This window comes from Cygnus atratus, chromosome 1 (genome assembly GCF_013377495.2).
Source record: "Cygnus atratus isolate AKBS03 ecotype Queensland, Australia chromosome 1, CAtr_DNAZoo_HiC_assembly, whole genome shotgun sequence".
Classification (NCBI taxonomy): domain Eukaryota; kingdom Metazoa; phylum Chordata; class Aves; order Anseriformes; family Anatidae; genus Cygnus; species Cygnus atratus.
In genome coordinates, this window is record NC_066362.1 from 10,901,280 (window position 1) to 10,914,244 (window position 12,965).

The window sequence follows — 12,965 nt, forward strand, 5'->3', positions numbered from 1 at the left end:
AATAGATGAGCAACATTTTTTGTCTGTTTTGAGCCTCACGTGGAAATTAGCTTCTTACTTAGAATTAAGTTCAAACCAAACTCAATCTCAAAATGGTTGTACACTACTATATACCAGCTAATGTAATGAGCATATGCTTAACTGCAAACATTTTCAACCAGTCTGTCTCTGCAAAGTATAACACTAGGTCTATAATGGTAAATAAAACAGACTAAACAGACTCCTCTATTTGATATCTATAAAGCAAATGGAAAAGAAAATAGGATTCTTCTCTGGCCCTAAGGCCAAATGTGTTGTCATAGTTTACAAAAGAATTATGACTTCCCCCAAACCTCCAAAATGGTATGGCCACATCTAATCTGCACTGGGCTTGTGATGTTCCCCAAAGTGCCCCTGAACACTGTAGTTTCCCACACCATGTCCAGTAGACATGGTCCAAAACCATAGCAGAGCATTTTTTTAACCTGTATGCATGACTGTGGGCCAGGTTGTGCACTGGATATGTTTCATTTGCCCATAGCATCATACAGCCTAATTATCTGCAAGGTGGTAAACTGAAGTAAAGAGATATTTTGTATGTGTGGGAGAAATATAAAAAACAAATAATGTTTTTTAACTCCTCTGTCACAGATGAGAAACACAGGGACATAATCTGATTCCAATTACATTCATAAGAAACAAAAAATCACTTCCAGGCAGGAAACTCACAGCCCATTTCCAGCTTTAAGCAAAATGTCATGGCAAACTTATAAACTGCTTAAAAATGGCTTTATATAATGAAAGTGCTGACAGACCTTTAATTATATCCGTGAGTGTGACTATATAGCAGAATAATTTTGAATTCTTCTTTGATTCTTGAAGTCTGAAGCAATTTTAATTCACTGTGAAGTGACATCTACCAGAGTACCAGTGTGAGACAATTTATTTTAATATTTAACATATGGAATTACAAACTGATCGCTTCCTAAATGTCCATAACTTCTGCCTGGGCTCCAAATTAATCCATTAAATTAAAAGTATCACCATTAATAACAAACGGATTCCTTTAACAGTGGTACAGAGGAAATAATATATTATTAATCCTACTGATTTTTACATAACATATTCTACATAATAATTGTCATTACAGCTACAGGAAAAAAAATATCCATATAGCATTACCTAATGCTTGAAGGTATATGGCCTTTCATCAGCATATTGTACTTTTGCCCGAATTTAAGTTTGTTGCAGACTTGCCCCTGCCAATTATCTGCATGTCTGAAGGATTTTCCTTTTCTTTGCCTTCTGTCTCTTTTTATAATTTAAGTGTTACAAGTAACTCAGTTAAATGTGAATTGTATAGCTGTGATGAACTAGGGACTCAAGTATATGCTTAAGCCTCAGCCTAGCAAAGAATTATATGTTTATCTAATGTTATTCCATGTAAGTAATCCAGCTGATTTTGATAATATACATTTACATTGTGTAAAATAAAGCATGTCTGTACCTATCTTATCTTATCTAGTTAAAAGGAAGAATTTTTTTTACTCGGAGGGTGGGGAGACACTGGAACAGGTTGTCCAGAGAAGCAGAGATGCCCCATCCCTGGAAGTGTTCAAAGCCACGCTGGATGTGTATTTGGGCAACCTGGTCTAGTGGAAGGTATCCTTGCTCTTGGCAGGGGGGTTGGAATTGGATGCTCTTTAAGCTCCCTTCCAATCCAAACCATTCTATGATTCTGTGATTCTATCTCACAGTACCTTACAGTACATATTAGCAGTGTAATATTTTCAGCTTAATGGAATAGAAGTGCAAATGAAGGACATATGATCTTTCATGTAGGATCTGGCTGATAAAGCTTAGATGCAAGGAGAAGAGAACACTGAAATGTATTTAAACATATATAGTAATATTTATCTCCCCTCAAAGTCCAGTGCAAATGCTATTCCAAAAAAAAAAAAAAAAAAGTACTAGTCCTAGATACCTGACAAAATATTAATATATTTAAATTTTTAACAAAGGTTAAGTCTAGACATTTAAGTTGTGATTTTCACACTTTTGCAAGAATTCATTGTTAGCACACTAGTGACTTATGTATCTGATGGAAGGATGCTATCACAAACAAAGAGGTCACTTGCAATCCTTGGAAATAATTACAGGATGTAAGTTGTACTACCTTGCACATGAAAGATATATGTGCTCAAAGTGCTTGTTAAAATATTTTGGGAAAGTTTTGCTAGTGTGGAATATAACAATCAGTATGAAATAAACATATAAAACAACACTTTCCCCCCTACATTTGATATTTCATACCAGATCCTTTTGATCACCTTGGCTAAACATCCTTTTCTCTTAAAGTCTACTTAGTAAAGTCAAAAATTCATTTTTTTTCTCTATGTAGATATATTTTTATATATGATGAGATATATTTTTTTACAGATGAGCTGTAGCTGTTGATAGCACTGCAACATTTTTAGCTAGTGTAAAAGGCTTTAATTCCACTTACTTCAAAGAGGAAAACTAGTTTTGATTTCAAACACTGCTGAGGCCAAGATGGGTGATTCCAATGATGCTAGTGGACATAGGTTCACTTATTGCATCTTTTTGTGTATCTAAGCAGTGACACTAGCTGACATAGAGATCCAGAAGCTCTAAAGGTATTTGTGGGAAAACAAGATGAAGGGATAAGCCACAGATTAATTGTAATATACTTGTATATATATATCCTTATATATTTCCAGAGGTACCTTGACATTATGGAGAAGGGTGCAGATAAAAATCTCATGAAATTCAACAAAGAGAAGTGCAGTGTCCTGCACATGGGAAGGAACAACCCCAGGCACCAGTACATGCTGAGGGCTGCCCAGGTGGAATAAAGCTTTGCAGAAAAGGAACTATGAGTCTTGGTGGACTCCAAGGCAATATACAAAGGCTGCAAAGAAGGCTAATAGCATTCTTGGTTGCATTAGGCAAATTATCACCAGCAGGTCAAGAGAGGTGATCTTGATCACCCTTTATTCAGAACTGATGAGGCCACACCTGGAGTGCTGTGTCCAGTTCTGGGCCCCCAATACAAGGGAGACATGGACATACTGGAACAACAGAGGGCCACTAAGATAATCAAGGGACTGGAGCACTTCTCTTGTGAGGAAAGGCTGAGACAGTTGGGACTGTTAAGACTTGAGAAGAGAAGGCTCAGGGGGATCTTATCATTGTCTGAAAATACCTGAAGGGAAGATGCAATGAAAATGTAGCCAGGCTTTTTTCAGTGATAACCAATTTCAGGATAAGAGTCAATGGGCACAAACTGGAACACAAGAGGTTCCATCTAAACATCAGGAAGCACTTCTGTATTGTGTGTATGATGGAGCACTAGAATAGACTGCCCAGAGAAGTTGTGGAGTCTTCTTGGAGGTTTCCAAAAGCCATCTGGACATGATCCTTGGCAACCTGCTCTGGGTGTCCCTGCTTGAGCAGGGGCAGATGACCTCTAAAATTTTCTTCCAACCTTACCATTCTGTGATTCCAACTACAAAAACATTAAATTCATGCAGTCATCCTCTTTGACTTAAGAGTTCTTGGGTCAAGTTACTAATTCAACTTCTTTCAGGCTTTTTCCAAGGCATTTGTCCAGGCATAATGCAGTATATTCCCATATAGCTTAAAAAGAAAACAAAACAAAATCAAAAACAAAACACCACACCCTTCTGTATGAGAAGGCTTGATATTTATTTATTTATTTATTTATTTTTGGAATGGGGGAGAGACAGGTGGTAAAGCTATAAAATAATGCAGTTTTCAACAACTGAGGTAAGAACAAGAATATCATTATAAAATCTAAACATCAGGAATCAATAAAATTATTTCTGTATTTTTACAATACCCCAAATGGTGTCTACTGAACAAGTAAATTGCTGATATGTTTTTAAAGATCCTTAATGTTGGCTATATAATTTATATAATTTATATATAATTATATATATATTATATATATAATATAATTTTATATAATTTATATATATAAAATTTTTATATATAATTTATATATATATATATTTATATATATAATATAATTAAATAAGAACAAATAATCCATTAGTTTAAAGCAGCATATTTCTACATGGAGATTGCTTTAATTCAGACTAACTAATTGGATCTGGACTCAGCACAATTGTTGGAGAATTTAGGGCACATTGGGGTCCTTTTCGATGAGGAGCACAGGGAGAGAGGTCACAATGTTAAGGTCAGCTGTCAAACTCTGGCAACATCAGTCTCATTAGAATAGCACTACTCTCAACCTTGGGCTGAGGCTGAGCAGGCTCCACAGCTGTCACACAGAATCTCTCCCTGGAGAGACACCCAGGTTCATGCAGCACCATGCCATCAGTATACCACTGCCTGTGCAGTAGATGGAATGTATTCAGGGAAATACATAAACGTATATATGGAGCAAAACAAGCAGGAGTTTTCCTTTCGGGGCTGCTTAAAAGCCGCAAGGATTATTTATTTTTTCACCCATCTATCTATTTTGTCAAGTTTCTTCTGTTATTTATTTATTTATTTATTTATTTACTTTTATTGTCTTGTCTCCCAGAATGGATATTCATGATGACAATCATAAATTGACTTGCATTTCTGTCACAGTTACTGTTAAAGTGATTTGTGTTAATGAGTACCCTTCCAGTGCTTACAAAAACCTGTTTAATGGTTTCGATAATAGCCACCCAGATTCCCAGTTTGGGAGAATTATATTTACAGATCAGGCCTGGAGAGCTTCAACAAGCTCAAGCAGCCTGTTTCTGGAGGCAGTTTAGGAAACCCTCTTGAGTTTTACATGGAGCTACATATAGACTCTATCCATTCTTAAAAATCTGTACAGCTTAATGTTCTGGTACCTACAATTATTTGTTTGTTCCCACCTGCAGTATGATTAAACATGCATGTGCACACACAAATAAACTCTTATGTTACTCAACAGGCAGAAAATAATAATAAAACTAAAGAAATAAAATTAGTATGATGTAAGTTTGCGGTTAGACCTTGTGAGTATAAATCTAATCTTTTCAGGTTTTGTGCTTCCATACTTTTATAAAAACCAGCTTTAAAGCTACAAAGTACAACATAATAAGGAGAGCCACTGAAAAAAATTCTCGCATGTACATTGATACATTATATACTATTGGAAACTTAGATTTATTAATGTTATTTTCTCTGAGCCATTACTGTTTTGTTCAAATGAAGATTTGTGTGTGTGAAAACAATAGCTGCAGAAATGTGAGATTATATTGTACAACAGAAAGAATATTATGCAGAATATGTAACTATAACTACTCTTCTATTTCCTGACCACATAGAGGATATAACTCCATATCTGTGCCTATAGACATATATAGATCCCTCTTGTTGACCAAGAAGAAGAAGACACACATATGCAAAATAACGACAGATTATACAGGTATACCATCAATGTAAAATAAACTAAATATTAAAGTTCAAAATAAATAGAAGTATTTTAAAGATTTTACTTGTACTCCGTAACAAAGCAATACTGTTCTAACATACACACAAATGCAACCTAGGGAACACATTCCCCATATTTATTTTTCAGTTTAGCTTATATAGCACTGCAATTCTTTCTTTTGTGCATCAGTGTATTGACTTTTATTCTGAACTACCGTTTTATGCTTTAAGCACATTTTTCACATCTTGTCATGCAGAATACAGTTTCATCATTGCAAATTATAATTGATTAAAACTCAATGAATGATCAGATTCAGAACTGAAATCTGAAATACAGAAATATCTTAACCAAACTCAGTGGAGTTAAGTGGATTAACAGATGTGAGTATCTGTCCCTGACTAAAAGTTGTGAAAAACAGTATATTGTAATATTAAATTGTTATTTATGAGAATAGCAGGATCCCAACTTAGATGAATGGAGTTTTCCAGAGAAAATACAAAAAGAAAATATTTATAGGGCAGAAGCAGGGAGGGTCTACCCAGGAGTAATGTAGATGGAACATAGAATCATAGAATATCCTGAGTTGGAAGGGATCACCAAGGATCATAGGATCATAGAATCATAGAATATCTGAGTTGTAAGGGACCCACAAGGATCATCGAGCCCAACTCCTAGGTCTCCAAAGGACCACCCCAAAATCAGACCATGTGTCTGAGAGCATCGTCCAAATGATTCTTGAACTCTGGCAGGCGTGGGGCTGTGACCACATTCCTGGGGAGCCTGTTCCAGTGCTTGACCACCCTCTCAGTGAAGAACATTTTCCTAATATCCAGCCCTGTTGAACCTCCCCTGTTGCAGCTTCATGACATTCCCTCAGCTCTTGTCACTGTCACCAGACAGCAGAGATCAGCGCCTGTCCCTCTGCTCACCCTCATGAGGAAGTTGTAGGCTGTGATAAGATCTCCTCTCAATCTCCTCTTCTTCAGACTGAATAATCCAAAGGACATCTGCTGCTCTTCATATATCTTCCTCTCTAGATCCTTCACCATTTTTTTAGCCCTCCTTTGTAAAATGTCTAATATTTTTATACCCTTTTTATACCATGGTGCCCAAACCTACACACAGTGCTTAAGGTGAGGCCACACCAGCACGGAGTAGAGTGGGACAATCACTTCCCTTGACTGGCTAGCAATGTTGTGCCTGATGCAAACCAGGATACTAGTTGGCCCTTTTTGCTGCCAGGGCACACTGTTGACTCGTATTCAATTTGTCGACCAAAATGCCCAGATCCCTTCCTGCAGGGCTGCTCTACAGCCTCTCATCCCCCAGTGTGTAGGTACAGCCAGGGTCTTTCCAGGTGCAGAATCTGGCATTTGCTCTTATTAAACTTCATATTGCTGTTGATGACACAGTTTTCTGTGAAAAAAAAAAACAAACAATATTTTTCTGCAAGGCCTCTCTACCCTTGACACATTCAAGAGACCCTTCCAATTTAGTATTATCTGCAAACTTACTCAAAACACCTTCTAGTCCTACATCCATATTTAATATCATCAAGCTCTGGCCTTACACAAAGTGTGTTAGCTCTCTGAGAATGCTTTAAACCTACTGAAGCTCATACAGTGATATCTATGATTACTTATATGAGGTCAGCTACAGTCCTACATAAGTGGAGTTAAATTATTAGCAAGAAAACCTGACCCATATGAAACTCTTTTAGTACTGCTTGTGATCATTTTAAACCAGCTAAGATATTTTTATGCTCCATTGAAATTTGAGATACAGAAAACCTTTTTTCAAACTGTTTAGAAAGTCCCACCCATAATTACAGTCTTATGCTACTATAATCTGTTTGTTTTCCTCCTTTTCCTTTTCCTTTTTTTTCCTTTTTTTTTCCTTTTTTCCTTTTTTTCTTTTTTCCTTTTTTCCCTTTTTTTCCTTTTTTTCCTTTTTTCCTTTTTCCCCTTCCCCTTCCCCTTCCCCTTCCCCTTCCTCTTCCTTTTCTCTTTTTCTTCTTTCACCATGTTTGCTTTAGTTTGGGGATTCCAGATGTTTACTTCTGTCTAGTAAGCACAGCAAAACAAAGACTTGTGGAAGGAAGATTTTGTGATCTGTGAGTAGGGTTGGCCACCTGCTTTTTATTATTATGATTATATGGTCACAGATAATATCAAAGTTTATTATATGAAGGATTAATAAACTTTAAATACAATTCTGTCAAATTCAATATGTCAGTAAAACAATCTATCACACTTCTAATGCTGAGCTTCTGACTGTCTACAAGACATAACAGCCATACTCACAAAATCTGTCTACATTTGCTCATGAGCTCTTTACCCTTTATCAACAACTTCTCAACAAAACTTTCATTTGATTTCAGATTTCAACTTTAATATTTGTTAGACAGTATCATTCTAATTTATACACTGGATATTTTTAATAGTTGTCTTTACTGAGAGATTCAGAGGTGTAATTTTTTAATATTGTTCTTTCTTTTATTTTCTGCCTAAGAGAACTATTTTACATGAAAACTTCAAAATTCTATATCATAGGATTTTAGGAGCCAGTACCTAACCTCTTAATAAGGCTTACTTCTTGAGCTCCCAACAGTTCTGTTTTTATTTGTGAGTATCTGAACAACCAGATTCCATTATTCCTGTCATGTTTAGTAAACAAGCATGATTTTAATACAGCCAGAGTTTTAATTTTGCAATTTCTGATTTTATTTAATGAAAAAAAAAAAAAACGTGTAAAAATATGGGTTTGATTCTCATTTTATAAACCCACCACTTCATAAAAGCTTATTTACAAGGATCAAATTATATAAAATGCTAATAAGTGTACATGCAAATAACGTTCAATAGATGAAAATTAACCAAGAGCAGAAGGTTAACACTATGAATAAATGTGCCACTTGTTCCACTTAGATTTATTTTCAGTGAAGTGTATCGCAGGCCTAATAGATATATTTTGTGGCTTCCAAGGCTGGATTTTATTGGATTTTATTGTATCATTATTAACTGTATCGTACTATCCATGACTATCTGTAACAGTGGGAACTATGAGCTCCTCTCTCCCCTCTTCCCCTAGAAATGTTCTCTTTATATCCATTATTAACAGGTTTCCGTGCAGTTTATCAGTCTTTACCTTGTGATCTTGTAGTGAGAAAAACCTTCTTATAAATATAATTTACTTCTATGATTTATTTAATAAGTTTGCCACCCAGAAAACTCAAAAAATATCATGATGATGGAAACATCTTTGGTGCAGACTAAGTAGGATTCAGATATGAAAATAAAATTGCTATAAAAGAAAATTACACAATATGCCCACCCACTATTGAGGAATCCTTTAACCTCAAAGTGTTTAAAGTCTCATCCCAATCATGCAAACAGAAGTTGTAGCCAAGTCATGTGTTAAACACAAAACTGACATTGAAGCAGTCTGCAAGGAGTCCTTTGAGACAAGTGAAATATTGTAGACTTCCAGGAAGGCGAGTACATGTATATTTAAAAAATGGGGAAAGCCAAATTAAAACTTTCCATTTAGCAATGAAATGCTCTCTGGAAGGCTGAGTCTGAACAAAACAAAAGAGGTAAGCATGTGGAGGTCTGCACAGACTGTCTCACAGCATGTTGGAAAGACTGGTCTTTTAACATAAGTGAAGACAAACAAAAGTAAGGCTCTGGCCAACACAATGTGCTGACACTAGTTTAACCTGGAGTGGAGGGTTGTTTATGTTTCAGGTGACTAATTATCATTGATGCAAGAGTACTTATGTGGTACAGAGGTAGCCAAGTTTAAAAAAAAAAAAGTCACAGTAAAGCAAGAAAGTGAGCTGCAAGAATTTCTAAGTAATAAATCCAAGACCAGAAGTACCAAGGAGTACTTTGATGAGAAATACCAAACCACAAAGCCAGCTATAGCTACTTCTGTAGGAAATATAAAGCAGTGATACTGATGAGCTTGTGACCACTTTTTCAAAACAAAGCTTGAAAAAAAGTAATTTTATACTTAATTTACGTCTCTATAAAACTGGTAATAAAATAAGGAGGATGATGGCACAAAAGTAAAAAGTGAAGTTGTGAGCTGTATTTCAGGGAAATATAGCTTAAAACAGAAGAATTCTGAAAAACTTCTTACAAGTACTATGCAATATATGATGTTGATAGACTTTTATTTTTTATTTTTTATTTTTATTTTTTTATATAACTAACATCACTTCAGTATGCCTTTGCCAGACAGAGTTTTAAATAATTCATTAAAGAGATGACACAGAAGTCTATCAAATTTCTAAAATTATATGATCGGCAGATCATTGATCCCCAAAATGAAGGAATGAACTTGCTTTACCTCCTTGATCCTCCAGCTGGAACAATGATGGGAAAAGGAGATCAAGTAGGTCTGACGTCTTTGTTTGATTTTGGATATAACAGCAATACTTAGTAGACGAAGATATAATATATAGGCACAAGGTTTATTTAAAACGAGACTATCCTGAAAATGCTGATTTTATGATGGGATGAATCACTCTCTAAATATACCTTCATACCTAAAGAGAACCTACATGATGAGATTATGTTACGTGTCTGAATTTTAAATAAAAGAAATAAGTTTTCTTGAAACTCCTCAAGATTAAATTTAAATCATGTTACAGTTGTGTTTGTTTATTGTTTTCCTCATTCTGAGAACAGAGGTATGCTGCCCAGGTAGTTCAGCTCAGAACTACTCAGCCCTGCTTAAATTAGCTGGTGCTTATTCTTTTCACATTATAACATATTGCCGTCACTAATAGGATTGTTGAGTAAAATAGCCACAAACAATTCAGTGAGTACTGTGCACCCAATCATAGGTGTAAATAAAACTACAGTTGCAAAAAAAAAATAGTTATATGTGCTCTTTAAATGAAAAACTTTTCAGAAATGTTGGTAGTATGTATGCATTAAGTGATCTGCACACCTGTTTTTAGCTCAAATAGATGTCAGTTAACTATTACAGCTATCCTAGAAACTACATTATTTTGAAAAAGTACTTAACCTGGCATGCAGCATGAATCAACATGCTTTGAAATACGTTTCAAAGTTCTTTCACATGCAGATCTGTGTATTTAAATTGGAGAAATGCACTGTCAGCAGTATGTGTTCTTCACTGTTACTATCAATTTTGAAAGCAATTTCATCATAAAGACTGGTTATGCTATTTTTCAAATATAGGCTAAACAAAAAAAAACTATTGAAGGAGGGGGCTTTAATAAAACGCTTTAGTTCTGAATTGCTTTTTATTGGTACAATGGGTCAAAAGAAATAAACTTTTTCTGAATAGTTCTGTTATTGTTTAAGTTTATGTTGTGATAGAATGAAGAACAGAGGTGAGCAAGAACTGGTAAGACCAGTTCTGTACAGCATTTTCAGAAATGTATTTTGCAATTAATAAAAATAATCCAACTGATTTTATCAATATGGCTTGGGCCTTTTGGTGGCAAAATGCCTTTAACATTTGACATAGCAAAAGCATAACAGACCACATGGATCTGAGGCTAAAGAGAGATATTTTGATTCCTGAATACTGTGCTGGCAACTACAAAATTCAGGGCAGATTTTGCCATCTTGTTAATGGATTTTATTGCCACCATCTCTTTTTTATACACTCTTTTTCAGGGAGTGTAGTGATAGGACAAGGGGTAATGGTTGTAAACTAAATCTACTAGGGTAGATATAGATTACATATAAGGAAGAAATTCTTTACTTAGAGGGTGGTGAGGCACTTGAACAAGCTGCTGAGAGAAGTTGTGGATGCCCCATTCCTGGAAGTGTTCAAAGCCAGGCTGGATTTGAGTAACCTGGTCTAGAGAGAGGTGTCCCTGCCATGGCACTAGGTGGTTTTTAAAGTCCCTTCCAACTCAAACCATTCTATGACTCTGGAAGTGTCTCTTCTAAGCATTAAACCTGTGGCTGACAGTGCAACCCTTGGAGTTTATTACTGGTGGTTACCTTTGAAAATTAATCCAATGATACATAGCAATAGACAAGTAGTAATTCACTTTCATCACAGGCTGATTTTATATAAATGCCCTTTTAGTTCTGTGCAATTGGAGACAATTAAGAGCAGAATTCAGCTTTTCCTTGATAGACATTGACAAATACTTATTAAGGCATACTCTGAAAATTAGGGCATATATATAGACCACACATGAGGTGTGTTTAGGAAAATTAGTGTGTTATTCTACCTGGTAATAGGAAACCCACTGAGTCATGGTAAAACATGACTCTGCCAAGTGTAATTTGGCTCACAGCCCTGGAATATTATGTACAAGCTTAGACAACAGGAAAAGCATTGAAGAAAAGAAGGGGAAGGGAAGATTATAAACAGGAGGCAGGTTCAGTTTGTTGTTACTGTTGAAAAGGGACATTTTTGTGCATTGCAGTGGAAAATGTGGACAAAAGAGAATGGAAGATTTGCTTTTTCATGTAACATAAATTTTAACTTTTCTGCAAAATGCCCTGGAAGATGTCTGCCCACTACATGATAGCTATTGTGGAAATGTGCTAGAAAATACTAATATTCCCATAAGTCATCAGGCAAAGTTGAATTTCTAACGTCTTTGAAGCTAGACATCATTATTCACAATGCCTGAAAAGGAAAGTAACTCTTAAATCTTAACCCAGCACTTTAACTCTTCTCAGTGATTGGCAGTTCTTCTGGAGAACATTTTAGCTATCCAGAAGATGTAAGACAAAAACGAAGTCATTAATATCCCGTATTATCTATCACACTTACCACCTCAGATGAAAGTTTGTGCTTGGATGCACTCACAAATTTTTACTTTAATTATGATCTGAAACTTCAGCAACAGATGTAATAGAAGATGTTCATTTTTAATTATTTTATTTTGACTGGACTATGAAGCATTATCTTTTATTTACTGTGTGAAATATGAGCAAAGCCAAATTGACATTTTCAGTGATAATATTTTGAATGTTAAGAAAAATTTCAAAAGCAGGTAGCCATATAATACATTGTCGTTACTGGAAACAAGTCACTATATTTGTACCTGAGTTTGCAAGGCTTGAGAACATAAGTTTGTAGATTTGCTTGTCTAAAACTTTATTTCTTTGCCTGAGCTCTTTTTAAAATTAATTTAGTTACAACATTTATTATTACTATGATGATGATGATGATGATGATGATGATGATGATGATGATGAGGATGAAGAACAGATGGCCATGGCTAGCTTGTTTTACATTTACTTATCAGCGTATGGTACAGACGTAGTTCTGTAGAAGGTGTAGTGACAAGTAATTATTTTGTGCAGAATTACATATTTTCAAAGTCAAAACAATGACGTCATGTAGAGATAGCACAATAGCAGAGACCTTGAGAGGCAGAGAGACAGGATGCAATGCAGAGCACAGGGCTGGTATGCGAAGAGATGGGACACAGGCTGTTACCCCATGGCTGTAAATAACTCATCAGTTAAAGAAATACAAACTCGGCACTAGCCAAAGCTAGTTTTAAGGGTAACCT